The 23325-nt window shown below is 27.0% G+C and overlaps 1 protein-coding gene across 2 annotated transcripts in view; it reads left to right on the top strand.

The window, feature by feature from the left end:
* Positions 1-2271: 2271 nt before the first annotated feature.
* LOC105195905 overlaps positions 2272-23325 on the top strand; it is a 65884-nt gene continuing 44830 nt past the window's right edge. The window contains exons 1-2 of one of the 2 annotated variants that reach the window (XM_039458211.1): positions 2272-2656; positions 19330-19437. The gene's annotated coding sequence lies outside the window, so the exon portion shown is untranslated. The remainder of the gene's footprint in view (positions 2657-19329; positions 19438-23325) is intronic. The other variant, XM_039458212.1, reaches the window with a different exon arrangement.

Below are 23325 nucleotides of genomic sequence, written 5' to 3'. Positions count from 1 at the left end.
ACTTTCATTGCTGATAAATGTTTTATTATTGATTCGTGATGCTTTTAGGAATATATATAAAAAAAAAGAAAATTGGCGAAAAATAAACTTACGTAAATGGCACTATGAAAAAGCGAAACAAAATGTTCAGACATGTTTGCACATTTGTTCACGAATTATATTTTCGCGTTGAATCGTGAAAGTCGTTACACTTGTAAAAATACTTGTTTTAGAAAGTTTATATCGAAATATTATTTTAGCAAACATTTTATACTCCTTGCGGCAATGAATTCGTTAATTAACAAAACCGTCATGGAATCATGCAAAATAAGCAAATTTTCACCAATTCGTTAATATTATACAAAAAATGTGTAAAATATTTTTGCATTTTTTATAGAATCGCGTTTGTTGTTATTACTATTATAGTTATTTCTTATAAAATATAAATTATATTTATTCCTTGATAAACATTTATTATTTAAATTAAAAATTATTTTTAATAACGTTTATTATTATTATTATTATTTCTATTTTATTATTTATTTCTTTGTTTCTAATTATTATATTTAATTTACAATGTACTTTTACTTTTTGTTTTTAAAAATTATTTGTATATGTATGATTGATGTACTTTACATACAATTATATTTTATTGTAATCTTTCTTACATATAATTATACATATAAAATAACACTAGAAAACACACAGACATACGCTTCGAAACAAATTTTAATTGGATTTTTATATTTCATAATAAAGTAAAAAATAAAATTGTGGATATTTGTCCATATTTATTTGATGTATGTCTCATATATATTTTTTATGCACAATCACATTTCGAGCATCGCGCGGTGTTTTTACAACACTTTTCCATTTTTCTGATGCCAACAGAAACGACCACCTCCTGTTAAAGTTTTGCACGTCAGGATACGAGCAATTCGAATTTAATGCCACTTTTATGCTCGCTCACTCGATTTTTATCTCGAGATTGTGCCTTCGAGGGATGTGATCCTGCGAGCCCTTTTGTTTTACTTTTAAGTCACTTTCTGATAGATTTAAGTCAATCTATATTGAGAATGTCTCAACTCGCACAATTATCTGTTTAAACAAATATATTATTTGATATTCTTGGATAACTGAAGATATAAAAAATATACAGAAGAAACATGTACACATGCACATAGTGTGTGAATTTTTTCGTGTGAGGTATGGGCGTGTATAATTGTGTATATGCGTACAGACATTTAGAAATCTTTCAATTTTTGTGATTGTTAATGTTAAAGCTTTTCAAACAAGCAACTTAAAATTTGTTTTGTGTGTGTGTGTGTGTGTGTGTGTAATTTTTTATATAATATTCTATCGTATTTTAAATTGATAATGTTTGTTACGCGATAATCTGTTGTATATTATATAAAAGTTGATAAAATGTGAAAATATGTGGCAACGTGATATGCATTTGGTGCGAGGTTTGCAGCGGTTTAGTAATTTGTCATTGTCGAATGTGTGTTCAAAACGGCAAAGTAATTGGAAATTGGACTCGCCGAGAAATGTGCTGCGTAATACCTTTTTTATGAGCTACAAATGTTCTTTCAGTTGCAATAAATTCGCAGAAAAGTGAATTCATGAAATGTAATTGGAAAAATTGCTTTCTTAGATTCTCTTTATTTCTTCTGCATTTGACGAGTATATTAAAAGAAATAAAACTATTATACCTGTATGTGTATATTATTTAAGCACATAATGACATCCGATCAGCTCAACTACAAGACTCGATTGGTAATCAATAGATAACAAAGACATATTAACTACGATAAATAATAAGTATTATATTTATGTTGTATATAATATTGTTTATTTATAGTATCTCAGACAGCGCCATATCTAAAATTGAGATATAAAGCGTAAAGACATTTTTTACTTTTAGATGTCTTTTAAACATCATATTATAAAACATCTTTAATACGTTTCATGTTTCTGATTTTAGATAAGCACGCTGTCTATGGGATTCTATATAGGTATTATTACATATATCCTATTATAAAAAAAATATATGTATAAATTATTCACACATATAAATATCCAAATAATATACAGAAATTGTATTTAATTAAGAAAAATTTTGAATGGAAAAAAACAGAAACTTAATTAGAGTAGATACCTCTTTAATCGAGCGTAACACGTGATTACGAATTCACTTTATATACTTGGCGCATGTACATTAGAGACGTGCGCTGGCGCGTAGAATGGAGAGTGGCATAGAAAATTCGGAGAGGGGATAACGCGCGAACGATCGCGATGACGGAGCGCGCGACAGTGTACAGCAGTGTACAGCGAGCTGCTGATACGCGCGAGTTCGCTTCGTGGCGCGTCTTCCGTTTCGAAAATTGCGCGACCACGTGCTTCGTTTTTTCTATAAGACTCTTGCTTCGTATCGTTGTACACATCGCAACTATCGCAAGTTTACGTGACGCTTGTTTGTAAATCAAATCGCATGATTCATTTCGTTGCAATTTAAAACGACGTTTACGAAGCTTCTTTTTCAATTTTCCGCAGTACTGTAAAAAAACAAAACAAAATACAAGTTTGTAAAATAATTGCGAGTGTGATTTTTGTAATTTTTTGAAGCGCGCATCTACATATAAGATTGACAGAATTTGGCTGCGACGTTACAAAGAAGGTGTGTGACTATTAATTCTGGAATTTTTATTTTTATTTTTTATTGAGTAAACAAGTTTTGTAAAAAAAACTTGATGCCTATGAAAAAATATTATAATTATATTATTTTATTAATAAGTTACAAATGTGTATTGCATAATTTTATCGTTTTTTATATTTATTTATAATATGCTTTTATTTTAATAAACATAAACACAAGACTTTCAAAGGAAAGAAAACTTGTGTATAAGAGATAGATAATTATTATGAAATACATATTTTACGAATTATTTAAAAACAATTAATCTGTTCTACAATTTAACATATTGATGAAAATTAATTAACTAAGTTTTTATTTAAAATTATTGGTTTTATCTTGAAATTCAATTAAAAATTAAATATTGAGCTATATAAAGTGCTCCATGATAAACTGATCGATTCAATTTGTTTTTGCGAACTCTGTTACAAATACAAACGCAATGTTATTGTGTTTGATATTCGAAGAAACTTTTATTTCACTCGTTATAAAGACAATGGAATTATAAACGTAAAATATAACATTTTAAATACAAGTTTTATTAATACCGAGAGTATTTTCTTTCAGAATTTATTCTCAAAATGTATGATGAACAGTGAGACAACATTTCGAAGAATTTCATGTTCTCTCTAATTTATTGATATCGAGCACAATATAACACAAAAATAATTTTGGTTAAATTTTACTAAAATATGTAATAAAATTCTTCGAAATACTATCCTACAACTACTTTGATTTTGAGGGTAAAAATTTTAAGAGGAAATTCTCTCCGTGTATTTATCATTGAAATGTCGCATGATTAATTCACGAAGAAAATGATACATTAACCGTCGTTAAATAATTCATGGGAAATATACATCTTACGCAAAGTAACATATGTTTATTCATATTTTAATTACGCAATGAAAGTCTTTTTAAGTGCTCTCTCTCTCTCTCTCTCTCTCTCTCTCTCTGCAAAAGTAATTAGATCTCCCCTTCTCTTGATATTCTTTTCTTTGAAAACGCGTATATTTTAAATGCTATCTTCAGCTAAGAATACTTAAAAATATATAAAGAGTATTATTTCTTAATCTTTTTAAAATAAATACATACATAAATACATAAACATACATAGCCAGATATATGTAACATTTCTTTTATTTGAATAAAAATATATCTTTTAAGACGTAATAATTATAACATATTGTTTTGTGTGCTTAATTTAAATGATATTGAAAACTATAAACTTTATGATAAAGTTGATCTAATAAATTTATAATAAAATGCACACAATTAAAAGTTAAATTAATAAAGTTAAAATTAAATTATTATTAATATTAAATTATTACTTATGTATATTAAATGTTACAACGTGTATATTAAATCGAATATAGAATCTAATACGTATAAAGCTAAAAAGCTTTACACGTATTAGATATTTTATACATATATATGTATAAAAATACATATATATATATATATATATATGTATATTAATGCGATATATATATATATATATATATGTATATTAATGCGATTATGACATTATAATTGTGAACTGTTGTAACGACAAGTAAATGAGATAAATTGAATTTTGTCTAAATTCAAATAGAAAATTCGCGTTACATTACGAAATTACAAACTGTGTTTGTTTCGACAATTGCGGTCTGCCGCGATAAACCGCGTAATAACGTCAATTTGCCGGACGACGAGCAACGATAAAAAAAACTTATTCTGAAGTTTGTCCATGAAAATAATAACATAGGAAACGGTTAATTGAAAAATTCCAGCATATGTCAAAATGCACGACCTAATTGTTTCAAAGATATGTTCTGAAAAGTTGTAATAACGTTTTAACATTGAACGCATGATACGAAAATATTTGTTATTAAATATATACAGAATATTAAATAAACACGATATTAAAATTAAAAAAAAAGTAGAATGTTAAAAATATTATTTCGATTATATTTATATATAATTTTTAAAATTATTATAACTCTATAATATTATTAAATGCAACTATTTTTATATATTTATAAAAAGAAGGAAGAAATTTTATTTTTGAATATTTTACATTTATTATATATACATATTTGCAATTATTATGAAGGTTAAATCGATATTTTTATAAAATCCATCAAGTTTTCTATATCGTACCATCACAAATTTTATTACAATAAATAATATTAAGACTGACAAGTGATATTAGACGAATAAAATCAAATAGTTTTTTTTTTTATATAAATAAAATGCCAAAAATATAAGTATTATTTAAGCTAGTTTTATTTCTACATCTTTTTCATTATTATTATTATTGATTAATTATTAAACGTTTGATCCTTTTCTTCGACAAATTACTCATAAAATAAATATTAATTAATTCTTAAATAATTTCTCATATTTTTAATTATTTTACTTCATAATTTGTCATTTTCAAAGGCGATATGATTTAGAGAGACTCGTACGTATGATTTAGGCGACTAGTTTCCTTAATTGCAAGAGTACTTGTAATAAATTAATTTGTACTATATAATAATTTGATCGCTTAAGTGTGTAATAACACAAAAAATAAGTAAGTAATTACTTTTATGGTCAATTATTTAATGGTCGATACTAGATCTTAGTGTCTAATATTATTTTATATATAAATCTTAAATAAATTTTCAGTTTTTTCATCAATTAATTTGTTATTGGTGAAAAATTAAACATTGTAGTGTTAGGTATTTGAAACGTCAAACTACCATTTCCAACGTTCATTTACATACACAGTACCAAATGGGAAATATAATAAAAAATAACTCGAGTACTACACATTCGGTAACTCTCCCTTAGCTGCTCTGTTATATATTTATGTTGGTGACAATAATCAAGTGATAATTAGAGTTTAAATACAACGACAGTTATAATTTAAGTAGGTACGTAGTTTGTTTAAAGTTTCAAGTATTAATACGTTTGTAAAAATGGATGTAATACACATTCGTTAAAATCGTTAAAGTGCTGTCTTCGTTGTCTATACGAGTATACTTGGGCCATATCGCGCCAGGCGGAATGTCTAATAATATATTGCTTGTTTATTGTGACGTTTTGCAATTGCATAATTTCAGAATTAATAATACAGAATAAGCCGTACCTCTCGTTGAAACGGGAAAGTGATTTGCGAAAATTCGTGTCGTGCGTTGAAATTACGGGCAAATATACGCTTAGATTGTTGAAAATAAGTTTGTACATCATTTAATCAAGTTGTTTATCATTTAATATATTTTGAAAATAAAAGTTTATATACGAGATTTATAGGAATAGTAAAATTTGATTTTACTAATGATGCGTTTTATTTTATATCAAACTTTCTCATTTTTATAAAACTCTTAACATTTAATCATTATACATTTTTATGCATATATGTCGCACTAAGCATATTGCAATAAACAACAATTTAAAGTTTATAATTATAATTAAATTAATTATAGTAAAATAAATTATAATAAACCAAAAATATTCATAATTATAATTTAAAAAAAATGTAATAATTATAATTTTTGTATAAAGAATAACATTTTTTGTATAAGAAATGACAATTATCTTTATTATACATTAATTCTTTAAAATAATTTTATAATTATAAATAATTAGTCATGTGAATTTATAACGTTGTCTATTATTATTTAAAAAAAAAATTAAATTTTACCATGTGGTGTTGTTAGAAGAGATTCTTTTACATATTGAAATAAAGATTCTTATTTGGAGATGTAAGAACGATTGTAAGAACGATTTAAATGCGATTTGTACAATGACGTACTTCCTTCTCATTTCATTATTTATTAATTTATGTAAAAAACTATACACAGTTGGGACAGAAATATTTCGAGTTTTCATGGACATGTAGATTCATGATGAGCGTGGGATGTACAGCAGGCCCTCTTTGAAAATAGATCCGGCGTGATCGAGAATAGTTCCAGCTGGCCGAAATCCTGATTCTCGAATGCATCTTTTTTTAACCGACTTACACGACAACACGCATATTTACAATATATAACGTTTATTGTTAAATTATAAATTAATAACTGAATATTTTCTAATTAAGTGTAAAAAATTGTACTTGAAAAATTTACGATCACATAATATAAAATTATTTATGTGAAGGATTATGAATGTAGTAGTTTACAACTATTAAAAAGAAATTTTCATAATTTTTTATAAAAGTAATTTGGAAATAAAAAATAGACTTTCTTCATTTTGTATTTTTGTTTAAAAAAAAATTCTGAAAATTAGAAGAATTAATCATATACTTATTATATTTCCGAAGCTTTCGTGAATAATTTTTAACGTTCGTGTGTAATAAATGACAATCGACAGTGGTATTAATTATTAATATATAACCCATAGCCAGGAAGTAAAAAAGTACAATGTTTTGTTTAATAAAATGTAACTAGAAATAATTTCAAAGGGTACCGAATGTATAAATTATACATAAAATGTCAAGATTAATTCTATTCTATTTGTGCAATATATTATTCCTTTAAACATATATTTTTTTGTGGTTGTTTGACAAGATAATACACGTCGTTAAGTCCTTAGATATTGTTCAAATTTGAAGGAGGGTATATTGACTTGCTAATTTTTTAATTAATTTTTTTATACGGAAAGATGATAACGTTTATATTCTATATCTGTAAATTATTTTTATTCTTTTGCCAATTGTATTATAGATAGTTTATTTTGTACACACATACATACATGCGCGCGCGCACATGCACACGTACGCATGCACGCACGAACGCATACGTGCGCGTATGTACATATCCATATACGATATAAATAAATGTTGTACCAATGATTTTGAACAGTGTACTTATTAAAGAGGAAAAACATGAAAAAATAACAGAAGCAATTTTATTTTAATATAGGTAAAGGAAAATAGAAAGAGAGAGAAAGCATTTATTCCCCTCAGGCTGTAATAAATACTCGGCTGCTCATGGAACGCACACCTGTACATACAAAAAATGCAATCACTGTATTTTTGTAAATTGCCGCTGATTCATATTTATGCAGTTTATTTTTTAAATACGGTTTTGTTTTTAATTTTTTAGTATTTTATTAATATTAATATCACAATACCATATTATAGAATATTACATTTTAAATTACGTATACGTGTGTGTGTGTGTGTGTGTGTGTGTGTGTGTGTTGTGTATACATATGTGTATATGTGTCGAACACACACATTACATACGCTTATATATGTTTTTATACACACACATAATATTACGAATTATATTTCTGTGATATATTTACCATCTTGTTTTCAATTTAATAGTATACACATCTGTAAATATAGTAAAATTTATTTTTGTGTGTTTTTCAAATATTACTTTTATTTCATACTTTTACATTTGAAGTTTCCTAATTAGAGTTATATTTTCAATTTTAATATTTGAGTAATTTCGACATTCTCGACTGAACCTTTATTATTTGAACAGGTAATTGCAGAACATGCTAATTATTCGTACGGCAAGCGACTCAAGGTTATTGTGTTTGTCTCATATATCTTTTTTTCGTTTAGACATCCTCTATGAAACGTAGCATCGCAATTTGAAGAATAGGTTTTTTATTTTAGCAAATAAAATTTCAATTGATCTTTAATTGGGATTTGATTAAACTGTAATTAGTAGTGAATAATCATTTGATTGACATTTACAATAGTTAACAGTTAAAATTTAATCTCTAAGCGAGGTCTACCCCTCTCTAGAGTTGTACAACTAATACAAGAGCAGCTATAACAAAATTTATGAATATACATATAAATAATATAAATGAAACCAAATTTACGACGATTCAGTTGAATAGGATGAAGAAAGTTGTCGCGAAGAGTTACGGATATAATGGGTAGCGCGATTCGCATGATTGACATTATGCGATGCACGTATCGTTGTCGTAGCTCGCCGTGCAATATGTCTCAGTTTGCAACGTGGATAAGACCGCATCTCCTTGATTAGGCTTTATCTCGTCCACCCACGGCGTAGCAGCACGGATATTAAGATGAACAAGCGTAACACGCGCGCACACATTGCGAGATCCATTATAGTGATTGCACGCGTCTATATACCTTAAGCTCGTTCCAAAGAAAGATACATCAAGCGTACAGTAATTCTTTCGAGATACTTTTTTCTTGATCGTTCACTAATAGAGAGGAATGAGTATTGTATACATAAAATCATTATCATCATCATCATCATCATCATCATCATCATCATCATTAGATAATGATGCTAAATGCGGAACACGTTAAGAGCGCACTTGAGCATGTTAAGAGATTAACAAAATGAATAGTCGATGCTCAAAATCTATAGATTCATCTAGCTCCGATCATTTCTTTGTTCGTAGCTTACTTATTGTTAGTTCAAAGTTTTCCTTCATCCTGCCGCGCGCGCGGGCAAGTGCAATTTCCCGCGCGAGCAGATGACGCGGATGAAGCGCGATCGTCAAGATACAACTCACGGAAACTCCTCGAAGAAACACACTTGGCTGAAATACTGACGCAACTCTTTTATTGTATTTCGCATTGCTATTGTTTCAAAGACTTCATTTCCGCTGTTCAGTGCAAAATTTTCCAGAAGAGAAGAAATATTTTATCCGGTTGAACATAACGTGTATTAACATCCGTACGTGTTGTATAATACACACACGCGTATACATATACATATAATAAGTAATAGATAAATTATATAATTACAGGTATATGTAATAAGCATAAATATTGTGTATAAAGGGTTTTTTTATTACAAAAACTAAGCAAGTCGAACAAGTTTAAATTTTCAGAAAATAAAAACGGCTTATCTTTATTATTATCTATATTTATTGTAGCATATTTATTATATATCTAACTATAGTAATTTTTTTACGAAAATATATAAAAATTACAATATATAGGAAAGTACTATAGTCAATATTAGCGCGTACCATTTTGTTTTCCGATAACATTTCTTAAATAAAAGTTAAAGATAAAACTTTATAAACAAAATAAAAAGTATATTACATAGTATAACAGTTTTTATAATACTGTTTTGTATTTGGTCATAATTATTAATATTTTCGCAACATAACTCAAAAAGTGCGTCTGAGAAATTGGATTCCCAAATTAACACCGTATAAGATAATATAATATATACAATAGGAGAATTTAAACGCGTAATAAATGATATATTTTTATGTATCAAACAATAAGATTTTCTAAAATTAAAAGGCTACAATTGAACTTTCTCACTTTGTACATTTTTTGACATCTTATTATACATCTTATTGTTAGTATACATATGGATTTGTCGCGTCCGACATTATTTTTCCTACCTTAATATATTAAAGAAAATGTGAAAAAATTTATGAAACGTCTGTCAACGCAGTTGTAGTTAAAGATTTCCTAGTTATTGTCTAATCTCACGGAAAGAATTTACGCTGTATGACGCGATTTTACGCGATTTTACGCGATTTTACACGAGTTCCAAATTCCACTAGGTATAAGGAAAATGTGAAAGAAAAAAATTTAACAAAACAGTTTTAGGAAGCTACAAACATGTAAAATGATTTAATATTATCAATAATATATTCACTATGGTTGAAACTAGACAATTTGTAAGATAAAATCGTGCAAATTTTATTTTTGCTTTTCATAAATTTATTTTTAGCAGATTTTATATAGAAAAAGCTAGGAACTTGTAAACTATTGGGTTTTTATTTATTTAATTTTCTAAGCAAATGTGTTTTTATTAGTATTAATACAGTGCAATGTTTCATTTTTCTGAGAAATGAGGGAGTGCTGTTTTAAAAGGACTAAGCCAGTTTTGGCCACTTTCCTTTGTTAATTTTTATTTATATTTGTTCTTTCGTGTAATTTATACAAGTGTGATTGTTTACTTGTTTACTACATTTAACTTTTTTTTTATATTAAAGAGCATGAATAATTTTGAAGGATAGTAGAAGGATTTTTTTGAAAATTTGGTCGACTTATGTCGCCGATTTTTATTTTTCCATTGTGAATGTTGACTTTGATAAAAGACAAAAGAGTTAGAATCGAAATGTAACAATATGTATAAAGGAAAAGCGAGCAAACAACGATAGCATATGCGGAAAATCACCTTATGACGCTTCACGTTGTCGACGACGCCGCGGTGTTACACGGCGATTTCCATCGAGTGTAAAATTCGTGTTCTCCGTTCTTCTCCTATCTTCTTCCGCAATATACAGATGCAATTTTCTACTCTTCTCATTTTATGTTTCTTGCGAGATGCGAATTAAAATTTGTACTGTTAGAAATATGTAATGTAGTTTAATTAGAACTTTACTTACATACTATACTTCCTCTTTTTCATATATGTAAGGATAATTTTTAGAATCACAATCGACGCTAGATTATATATATATATATATATATATATATATATATATATATATATATATATATATATATATATATATGTATATATATATATATTTTTTTAAAACATAGATAAAAAAAATTGAAAATAACTTTGTACACTAACAACTGTTATTTTTTTAATGGATGGATATTTTTTACAGAAATGTTGTAAATCAATGCATTCACATCTCGCACACGAGAGTAACATCGATTATTCGCATATTATTATTTTAAAAGATTTATTATATATAAGTTGATAGTAAAATTAAATGTAGAGAAAAAGAAGCGATTATTAAGTACAATTTTTTAATAACAACTAAATAGACATTTATGATTATAACTTTTTATAATAGAAATTTATTAGCAATACATTAACATTTACATATGTTGCTTTTAGACTCCTTCTGTGCGCACGTGTTTTAATTTTCATTACTTTTAAAAGTACAAAAGAATTCTTTAATCATACATACTTTAATATCTTTAGAGTATTGATACAGTTGTGAAATAAAAAAAATTTTATATAAATGTTACAACTAATTATAGGCAACAGAATTAAAGAAATGCACGTTTTCAAATAAAGGTTCATAACTTTTAAACAAAAGTGATTTAAAGAAAAATACTGTCATATTTTAAAGTTGACGTTCCAAACTGCAAAAAAAAGATTTAAATGTCGACTGTACAAAAAGTTGAGTTTTTTAATAATCTAAAATTAACATTTTTTTAACATTCAAGACGAATATTATTCAAGATTAAAATAATATGTATCGTTTTGAACATGACCTTTTAGATAGAAATCAATAGAATTCAAATTATGCTGGAAGCAGCTACGTTTCTAAATAAAAACAATATATTGCAACAATTATTATTCATATTATTATACGCTAAAAATTTGACGTAAAATATAAGAAATGCTGCCAGCATTAATAACAAGCAAAATAATAATTAATAATGATGTGGAGAGATTGCAAATTAAGACTGTGTATTATGGAAAAAGAGCGTAAAAATAAATTTAACAATCCATCTAATTATAAATATATATATAAAATATTTTTTAATTTTAAGATAATGAAAGTTATCATTTATTTATTCTTATACATATATAGTCTGTATGAAGTAAATTTGTGCTTTTTTCATAAAATTACCTTCTTTTTAAAGTGAAATTCTTTTTACATAAATCAATTCTTTCTTATTATTTTACATGTAAAATAATACAGATGAAATTAAATAGAAGTTAGCATTTTATTGTACAACATATTTACATTTCTTTTATCATAATAGACTTCTGTTAAGATATGAAATAGAAGACAATAAATATGAAATATTTCGTATTTCCTCTTCGATGATTTCATTATATGTATATAAAGATAAAATATAAAATAAAAAAAAATCTATATTTTTATGTACAGAATGATAAAAATTGATTTATTTAAAAGAATAATTTTGTTTTAAGTAAAAGTTACCTTATGTTACATGCGTTATTGATATATCTATTTAATAAATTTTTCGTTGTTAGTTTTATTTGCTAATAAAATTACATTTGTATAATAACGCTTTATACACTGAAAAAGTCAGATAATTTTATTATTATCGCGAATCTTATTACTCAAAGTTTTATTATTCTGTATCTGCTAATAATATAATAATGGTTATGATCAATATTTTACGTGAGCATAAAGGATGTGCGTGTAAAATATTTTTAATACATATACAAAATATGCAAAGCGTCCACAATAATTATTAAATCAGGCAATATTATATATATGTATAGAGTGTCTTAATATAACTTTCTTATTTTATGTGCATATTTAATTGTATAACAAAATATTTTGTATTAAAGTATATGTGTGTGTGTGTGTGTGTGTGTGTGCTGTGTGTACGCGCGCGCGCGCGCGTGCGCGCACACACACACACACACACACATACACACATATATATTATATGTTGATACGTATATTCATTTTGTATCTAAAATTTGTGTAAATATTTGAACAAAAATTTATCACGTTATTTTATCAGATCTTCCTTGAAGTTCTTTGTCGTTTAATTATCATTTTCTTGTGATTCTCTCGTGAACATCGTTAACATAAATTTACTTTGCAATTCACAAAGACATTTTAAAGGCTCTTTGAAGCTACAAAGAATCGATAAATTATTCATAAATAATTGAAATGACAATATGTATTTATTTGTTTGGATTATCTGCATCGATTCAACTATCCTTTGTGTTGCAATTTGTTTATCGAACGTTCTTGCAATTAGCGATATTGAGAGGTCAATATAGCGTTAACTTATATATTGGTCTTAATCAAGTGGAAATCAGAACTCTTTTGTTTCAAAGAAGAATTTTACTTTGAACAAGAAGCTTTAAGGCTGTTTTTAAAGTAATCGTCACATTTCGAAAAAATACTTTGATTTTTACTACTCTTTAATTTTGAACAACAAGTTTAGCATATTACATCCATGTTGAAAAAATACCGCTTATTGTTCTACTTTTCTCTTCATTTTTTAAATATATATTGTATATATTGGGTATGTTTAATGTAAGGAATTTAATTACTAAAAATTATCATAATTATTGAAAAAAAATTATAAATTTTCCTGCTGTTGAGATTTTTTGATAAGATAAAGAAAAATGAGATTTATTATGTTAGTGTGTATGTGTGTGTGGAAAAACAAATTAATAATAACTACTAATAAATTGATATTTTATTAAGAGAATTCAGTAGATGGTAACTTAAAAATTAATATCTTGATTAATGACATAAATCCAAATTGAAGTTTGGATGATAAGTTATGCACGTGTGGAACGTGCATATTTTTATCAAACATTAATTGAAATCTGAAAGAATTTTATAAACTAACAAATAACGATTAAAAAATGTAAATTAGAGTAATAATTTATCAATATTTGTTTTTATTCTTATAATATCTACGAATATAATATATGTTTTTTTCCGGATACAATTGTACATCTTTGTAAAGTTTATATAAAAGATATTTTACACAAAAGAAAGAACATTCTTATTTTGAGGATATCTTTATTTTTGAAATGTAAATATTGAAGTAAGATTATATAGAATATCGCAAATTTCGCGAATCAAAATACTATAACAAGAAAGTTTTTGAAAAATTAAGCGAAACGATCAATTTTTATTTATTGAAACAGTAGTTTTTGGGATATAAGGGCGTACAGCTAAAATCAAGATCTCAGTGTACGCGTAGTATATGATCATTGACTCAATGAACATCTTGTGTAAATCAATAATGGCTTTATGTTAGAAGCTTATTGGTCCAACGGTTTTGCGCTATGATTGTGCTATGCATTTTTTGTGTGTGTTTGGACCTTTATAGATCTTACTTGTCATACAGTGACTAATACTACCGCATACACGCGACTAAACATATTCTAACTTGTAATTCGCTAGCTCTAAAACCTTACCATAAAAACTTTAAATTAAATTAAATTAAAATTTATAAATAACTACTTTACTTAATTCAAGAACATTCTTGCTATAGTATTTTGATTCAAATTTCGTGATATCCTGTATAGTCTTGTTAAACAAATATTTTACATGAAGAAATTTTATTTTGTAAAAAATATATTCTGATAATATTTTCAAATCAAGAATTAAAAATGTTTAATGTGTATAGAATATTGAAATTTATACAAGATTATCAAATTCTTTAAAATATAATAGATTGTATATTGTTGGTCATGATTGTTTTGTACATATAAAATTATATGATTGTGTTAATTAAAATATATTTTTCAATTTGATACTAATTTTTTCCGTGTATATTTTTATTGTACTTTGATATTACTACTTTTAAATATCTTTTCTCAAGAAGTTAAATTTTGTAAAATTAATATTTGTTTTTCTTTTCTTTATTATAGCTGTGTTTTAATAAAAACCTTTGTAGCGCTATTGTTTGTAGCACTATTGCATTGCAGCATATTAACAATTTTTTTATGTTATCATCGTTTTACTTTATTTTGTAGTTTCACTTCTAGCGACCATGTATTTCTCGTTTTTTAACATCGTGTTATCATCTCTTTATCGCTTTTGTCATGACGTACTCAAGGACACAAGTTGTTCTTCTCGGATAACCAAGCGGAAATATACTAGTGACTTGAGACATTGAGGTATCTAAATCAAATTAGGTTGTAGATTTTATTAGAAAAATTTTATTTCTGCATATAAAGTTTTATAGTTTAAAGTATTTTGTATTTATTATATGTAAAAAAAATTTATTTTACACTTTGATTTGTTATTACTGTTTCAAATTATACGTTTACTCATTTTTTTTTCATATGTAGACAACCATCTACATTTTTTAATACTAATGATTTTTATTTTTTAATACATTTTAATATGTCATTAATATATAATTTATTATTGATATAATTTGATCTTGAAACTATACTCTTCTCAAGTGGACTCGTTTTCTTCTTCTATTATCACAAACAAGCTTTTCTCAGCATGGATAGGTCTTTGAAAGAAAAGAGAATAAATTCATGCAAATACTTGAATTAGCGACTCGAATTTCAAATTCGTCCATTTTCCATGGTCCTGATCCTTCTAGTTGATCCCTCAGAAAGTTGATGAAAGTCAATCCAGCTGAAAGCTTTGTATTTTCATTCTGCTAAGAAATTAATCCTTTTTGACTTTCTTTAATTTCTAAGATAATTTTTTTCTTTATTATTTTGAGGACACATAAAAAAATCTCTGGATTTGTTTGATTCTTGCGGAAATTTTATATTTTTTATCTATTTACATCTCTCATTTTCCGCTTGCTTCTTGGCGGTATAAAATTATACACATGCGACGCTACTGCTAGAAAATGACTTGGCGCCATAGCCCAGATTAAAAAAAACAAAAAAATAAATAAATTTGTTTTTGTAAGAAACTTCCTTTAATTAAAATAGGAGAAATAAAAGATTGTATTTTCTAAGAGAGCGCGCGCGTGTGTACATGCATACGTATATACATACATGCGCATACGCGCACGCATGCACGCCAAAATAACCTAAATAAAATATTTAGAACAGTGATAAATCGATAAATTTTTTTTTTCTTTTGCGAGATGTTGGAAGGAGCAACACATCGTTTGATTCGATTTTAATGTTTACGTTATTAATATTTGCATAATAATTGGATGGCTAGCGGCCGTGTTATACTTTACTGAAATGAGCGCGGCTCATCGTTTGTTTTATTATCAAATACAAGAGATACAAAATGTTTGACACGTTTTATAATTATGCGAATTTGCGCGAAACTCGTAATGTTTTGTATAAAACAATGCGCGGTAATTTTATAGCAACCGTTAATTATTTTTGGAAAAATAATACGTAACTTTTTTTTTTACTTGTCATATTAGCTTGAAATATTATAATACAACTGTAAATTTTCTTAACGAATACATTATCTGCTTGTAAGCTCATACATGAAAAGATTTATTTGAATTGAAACATTTGTGTGGAAAGGTTTACAAATCTTTTTACACATATAACGTGGTACGATTAAAATATTTATTTTTTTAGCAAGAAATTTTTCACAATATATATATAAGTAGAATAAAGACGTGTTAAAAAAGATGATAAAAAGATATTATAAAATGCATTACTTTAGAAATATCAGCGCATTTGTAATATCTAGTTGAAAGGAACTGTGAAAGTGTGACGGATTCCACTAAAATTCAATGAGATAGAGGATTCGATCTAATAAAGGCAGCATCAGCATACTATGATAATAATAGTTAATAGATAAAAAGATCGACCATTGAATCTCTTCGACGAGTGAACGAGAGCGTGACGCGAGAAATGCAGATCTTTATTAACTTTTTGTTGTGTACGTGAAACAGTCAATTTACAGTGAATGAGAACGGGAGGGCAGAATCGTTAAAAAGTTGAATAAAAATTTTTTGTTGTTTTAGAAAGATGTAATAAATAAATTGCGTATGTCGTACGTTATTACATATTAACGTATATGTATAACACAAATTATATTTTTGTACATGATAATAGTAATATAATAATGTACTCTGTCTTTCTTTCTGTATACATTGTACATATTGTAATAATAACGTTGAAAAAAATTACTGTTTTTAATAATATAGAAAAAATATTATTTTTTATACCACTTTTATTATGTACAATATATAGATGTAAGATATATAAATGAAAGAGGAAACGTGTTTTCTTGTTATAAAAAATAAATGCGAAACGATAAATATTATGAAAGTCAGTACGAACGTAAAAATTGGAATTTATTCGAGCCTTTTATGCAAACGAGATGTTTCTTTTATAATTTCATATTTACCGCGTTCATCTCGGTTAATTGCATCGGTGTGTTTAATTACGTACCTTCCTGTAAAATTACGGCTCTGGCCGTAAAACGCGCGATTAAACGCGCTCCGATTTCTAATGTCGTGTTACATCTTGTAAACTTGTGAGATGATTTTTCGAGGTGTAAAAGTAAAATGTGTATACGCGGTTCCAAAAGGAGGAACTTTTTGTGTTGGCCGTACGATTATAATAAGATAAATATAGAGTTTATTGTGAAAAAACTGTAAATTAGATTATTGACTTTGTCATTATATAGTTATGTAGCTCAATTATGTTTCTAAGTTGCTGAATACAAATTCGATCTGTCAAAATTGATAAATTTAACATGGGGATTCAATATGGCGGATGCGAAATAAAAAAAAAATATTCTTCCGATTAAATCAATTAATTTATATTTATATATAATGAATTTATATATAAAAAAATATAATACTTAAAAATATATTTACCACAAAATTTTGAAATTGAAATTAAGATTTAAACGTTAACCAAAAGGCCCTTTTTTCAAAAGAGAAATGAATACTTTTTGTAAAACAAATATAAGATATGGACTATTTCGCTCACAACAATTTTTAATGTTGAATAATAATTTTTACAATCTTTGTATAGCTTATGCGATCGTCTCATAGGTCGTCTCATATTTATGCGTGACATTTTCATTCAGTCTGTATTTCAAACTTATTGTGAATATTTTTGTCAGTTTTGTGTTATTAATTTTTTAACTATTCACTCGATAGTGATGATCCTTAATATTGATCAACCATATAATTGCCGTCATTTACAGTCTTTGTGTTAATGCAAAGCGATTACGTACGCTCGGTATTATGCAAATGCTGTTGAAATGAAATACTGAGGATCAAGTTCAAGACAAGTGAAACAACTTGTTGCTGGAATTTGCTACAGTTTGAAATATTTAGCAGCTTATAACAATGTATAGGGAATAAATCGATATAGCTATATGATATTTCAGATCTATAAAAGCTCTCTTTATTTAAAATAAGTACTTGTAAAGTTTATAGTCCTTTTAAAGAATTAAAATTTTTGAAACTCTTAATATATGTGCGGATAATACGTGTGGACGTAGTATAATGTGTTAAAGACGTGTAGTATAATGTTGATTATAATAATTAATATAATACGAAATAAGTAATAATAAATTATAAAAAAAAGAAGTAAAGGAAGTAAATAAATATAAAATATTAAGACAAACATGATAAAGCGAAACAAGCGCATTTGTATCTCTTAATAATTTATTTAATTTAAAAAATATTTAAAATCATTTTCAAGACATGTGGACTAAGCAATTACCGTAAAATAGTGTAAAATATCTTTTATCGCGTTTTGTCGCGCTCTCTTATCAGTGCTAACGTAACCAGCCGACGCGACGACACGTTGATGGATATTGTCGCAACATGGCGGTTGGAATTAAACACTCTTGCATGATGGATGCACAGTCCACCTAGTGATTCAGATTGACGATGATTAATCGATACCATTACGTCCGTTTGCATCCACAAAAATTATCTCTATGAATATTATCTTTATTATCATTACGCTTATATACGCTACGCTTATTCGAAATACAATAATCAACTTGAGATGTCCTCGCTCTCTTGTTATCCTTTGTGCGCTTTGTTTTTCATGCGACCGTTTTATTCCACAAGGCTATTGATAATGTTATCAGCTTATTTATGGTAATGACACAGCAACGAATCTTGCCTCCTTGCGCTGATAAGATATTTTCTCTAGATACAAATATAAACTGATGTAGGTAAACTATAAAAAGATGTTTATGCTTAAGATAACTTTTGCCTATTTATAAATATATGTTTATAAGTTTATAGTTAGTGTGTGTTGTATGAATAATAATTTACTGTGTGCTGTTGCATATTTATTCATAAGTGTGGTCTTGTTTTGCAGATGATTAGTACACGTGCAATTAATCGGTGTGAATTAACTTCGAATTAACAGCATGTAACAACGTCACGGCTGAATCAGTCATGGAAAACGGATCGTCGAGAGAAGTCGGTGAGTTATTTGCTAAATTCTGTTTTCTATACGCATCATTCGCTTATTTATTACAATTTATTGTCATTTACGGATAACAGCATAATCGAAGATGTACTAGTTTAGTATTCGTATAAATTATTTATAATACTTGTATCATTTATCTTTTAATTTACAATTAGTACTTTCTCTCGGAAGAGTATTTTTATTTATCATTAGAGGGATTTATTTCTCTATTCTACGTAGACAATTTTTGTTCGTTATAAATATCGAGAAAAAATAAGAATTTGTCATTTGAAATATTTAACACGTCTTCTAAACATGGCTTCTACAATAGTACAATGCTCTTTCTACACTCGTTCAAGTTTCTACTCAATTATTATAATATATTTCGTTCAATTGTGATCCCAATAATCCTTCTCAACGCTGAGTTTAGTTGAGTTTAATTTAATTGATTTTTTGAAAGAAACAGATAAATCGCTAAAATTAATGTTACTGGATATTGACGATAGCAAGCTATAAAATGAATCGCGTTTCTATTTCATATTATAGATTAATTTGATTTTAAAAAAGTTTCTTATATGTATATTTAGTATATAGCTTTACATATCGGATACAAGCACATTTCGCGCGTCATCAAATTTGATTCAATTGAATTATATTATTTGAAAACTATACATTTGAGGTCTCTTAACTAGGCTAAAGTTACACGCAATCAATATTTATTACTAAAATATTTCTCATAATTACTTAAAGTGTAATGCAAATTAGAGAAGATAAATTGTGATATTCTGTTTTTATTTATTTAATTGTTTAAGAGAAATAAAGAGGTGTCATTTCAAGAGATCTATTTAAAAGATTTGTATCAATTACTTTCCTCTATTATTCGAACTTTAATGCTTTGTACAATAATGGAAAAAAAAAAGATTTTCAACTACCTTTTAACTACTTTTTAATACCCTGTATATGTATATTATATCATATATAATATATTTAACAATTTTTCGCTCTTGTAACTTTGTTATCATTTTGTATCGCGAATTTTAATCGATATTCTACATTCTTTTTCATCGTGTTTCCGCATCGGCATAGATCGGCAGAAAATGGCACTTTCGCCTTTATTCAAAAGATAATTTCATATGACGAGATTATCTTGCAAAAAAGGATAAATTTAAACTTTGAAAAAGGATAAATATAAAATTCGCAGTCTAATACTTTGAAGGAAGAGGATACAACAGGCACCTTGTCGGTAGTGACACGCTGCTGAGAAGTTCTTCTAAGAAAGCCCCTAAGGCGAAAGCATTTTTTTCGCGCTTTTATAATTAAATAGAATATGCTTCATACAAAAAAGTCATTTAGAAACTTACTTTTTTTTATTAAAATACAATTAATTATTTTTATACTCAGATATGTATTATCTACGATATTACTTTTAATAATAATAATATGAAAATAAATTTGTTACATAGTGACTAAACTAATTATATAATGATAAAATTAAAAGAATTTGTGTTATAAATGTAAATTGATAAAAATTAATCTAAATCTTTTATTTAAAAAAGAATTTCTAAAGATTTGTATAGTTAGTGATTAAAAACAGCATATTACAAATATTATATTTATTTATTGTCATTTATTATTTTGTAATAAAACATTTTCTAGTTACAGTCTCTTTATTAAAACAAAAAATTACGTTTGTATTACGTAAATAGAAATGAAATTTTTCGATAGTGTAATATCAAGCTTATTAATTTGTATACACAAAGTAATTAAATTAAATTAATATATTTTGAAATGTTTTGTATGTTATATCGATGTTTTTCTTGTATCGATACAAATTTGTAATTTAATTTACAGAAAGATTGTACAATAAAAATTTAATGTTGACGTGATTTTCAAGCAGTTTTTCTTCACTACGAATTTATTTGTTTTTCGTGCATTTCTTTTTATAAGAATTAATTATTTCTAATGTTATTATTTTTACGTACCGATTATCCAGTGCCAGTTCTTCTCGTCTTAACTCGTGAGATGTTAATTGTAATTGTGATAATTTTTTACTTTCAAATTTTTTCAATTTTTTCAAAGTTTTCTGTATCCATTAACATAATTCTCGGTTAGGTTAGGTCCCTACATTTAATCAACTACAGAGGCACTTATTCAAATTCAAATTTTTTTCCGCCGTATAGTTTTAAAGTGTCATCCTTTAGCTTTAAGGCTATGCTAGAGTCGTCTGTATTATCGACAAAAATACCATTTTGTTAGACAAGTTATATTACGGTCCTGTTTTTTTGCCAAAAACAGGAAACAATTTTTAAATTACAAATTTTCTTATCGACTTTTACTTTAATATAGAGACCAAAGACTGACGATATGCAGATATATTTACTTCGTGGAAACGTTAGGATTATTTGTGCGAAATAAAGGCAGAGGCAGATGTATAGAATAAATGAATAAATAATGTTGAATTGTTAGAATTAAGAATAAAATGTATAATGAATTATGTACGCATAATTGTACACACTACACGCAGTAATATGCAGGAATCTGTTGACATTTCGTAAATCGCACGTACATACATATTGTATAAATTGTACGCGACAGACCCCTATGGTATACTACTATATCGATATCTCACGTACCCATATACATATTTCGTCAAATATTTTATTCTCGTTAAATTAGGCTTTGAAATTTCAAATGGTAGAGAAAAACGGAAAGTAATGTAACATCATTTAATTTTTTAGAAATAACCAAGTAGATATTTGTATGATATGACTGTAATAAAAATTTATTAGTAATAGATTGATACTTATTGTATTATAGCTAAAAGTTCTTCAGATAAACTTGGTAAACAGAATTAAGAAAAATTGAAGTGAAGAAAAGGTTGGGAGTATGAAATAAGGATGAGAATATGGATTACCACAAACTGCACTTCTTTTGCACTTCTTTCGCAACCATCGACATTAGTTCTCTTATCTTGATTATCCAGCACACTCCACCCATGGGTCGACATCTATAATCTATTAATTTGACCATACTTTGATAACTTGGCTGTAGAAAGAGATTGAAAGATTGAGAGATTGTGAATTAGATTTAGAATCTCTCGCACGCGCATACACTGCACATTCTATAAATATAAATTTATTGTTACTTCGACGATGATTACATAATGTCATTTATTATTCTTTTAAATTGAAAGGCTATTTTTGTTGACTTTGCTGGCTATCCAAGAGATTTCTGATTATTCCGAATGTAATCGCTTGCGTCGTGACTGACTAACACGCGCGTCTTAACATGCATCTTGAACGCTCAGCGACCCGGCACGAGGTCTGGCCTCTTGCATAATCTGTGCGATGCACACACGTGCTCGCGCATAAGAACGCATTATCCAACCAGCTGTAAGCGCGTACGCCGGCTGCATCTAGTCTTCGTTGTTGTGCATCTCGAGGACGTGCGTTCGTGAAGACGATTTCACCGCGCGCGAGTCGCAACTATGTATCGCTTTGCATCGTCGATTTCGCGTTTCGCGTTTTGCATTTCGCGTTTCTGTACAAAAATACGACGATTAATTTGTCTCTGTAATAAATGATCTTTATTGCAGAAAAATTTATAATTTATTACATTATAATTTATTACATATACTAAATATGTAATATAAAATAAATTAGAGGAAAGGAGGGTGTTGTGAAATACCATTTTATTTTTTTATAATAATTTACAATTAGTATTAACGCGACACAATTTTAATCAACGTCAGTTTATTAGTTGTAGAGTTCTACCAATTACCTTATAGAGGTAGTAGGATTAGTGGACAATAAATAATATTGTATTAAACTTTTAATAAATAATAATTTAATGAGTAATGCGTTATATTGTTATTGTAGATAGATTTTTAACGAATTTCATGAA

This window comes from Solenopsis invicta, chromosome 16 (genome assembly GCF_016802725.1).
Source record: "Solenopsis invicta isolate M01_SB chromosome 16, UNIL_Sinv_3.0, whole genome shotgun sequence".
Classification (NCBI taxonomy): Eukaryota; Metazoa; Arthropoda; class Insecta; order Hymenoptera; family Formicidae; genus Solenopsis; species Solenopsis invicta.
The sequence above is the reverse complement of the archived record's forward strand: the minus strand, read 5'-3'. Positions and strand labels throughout refer to the sequence as shown.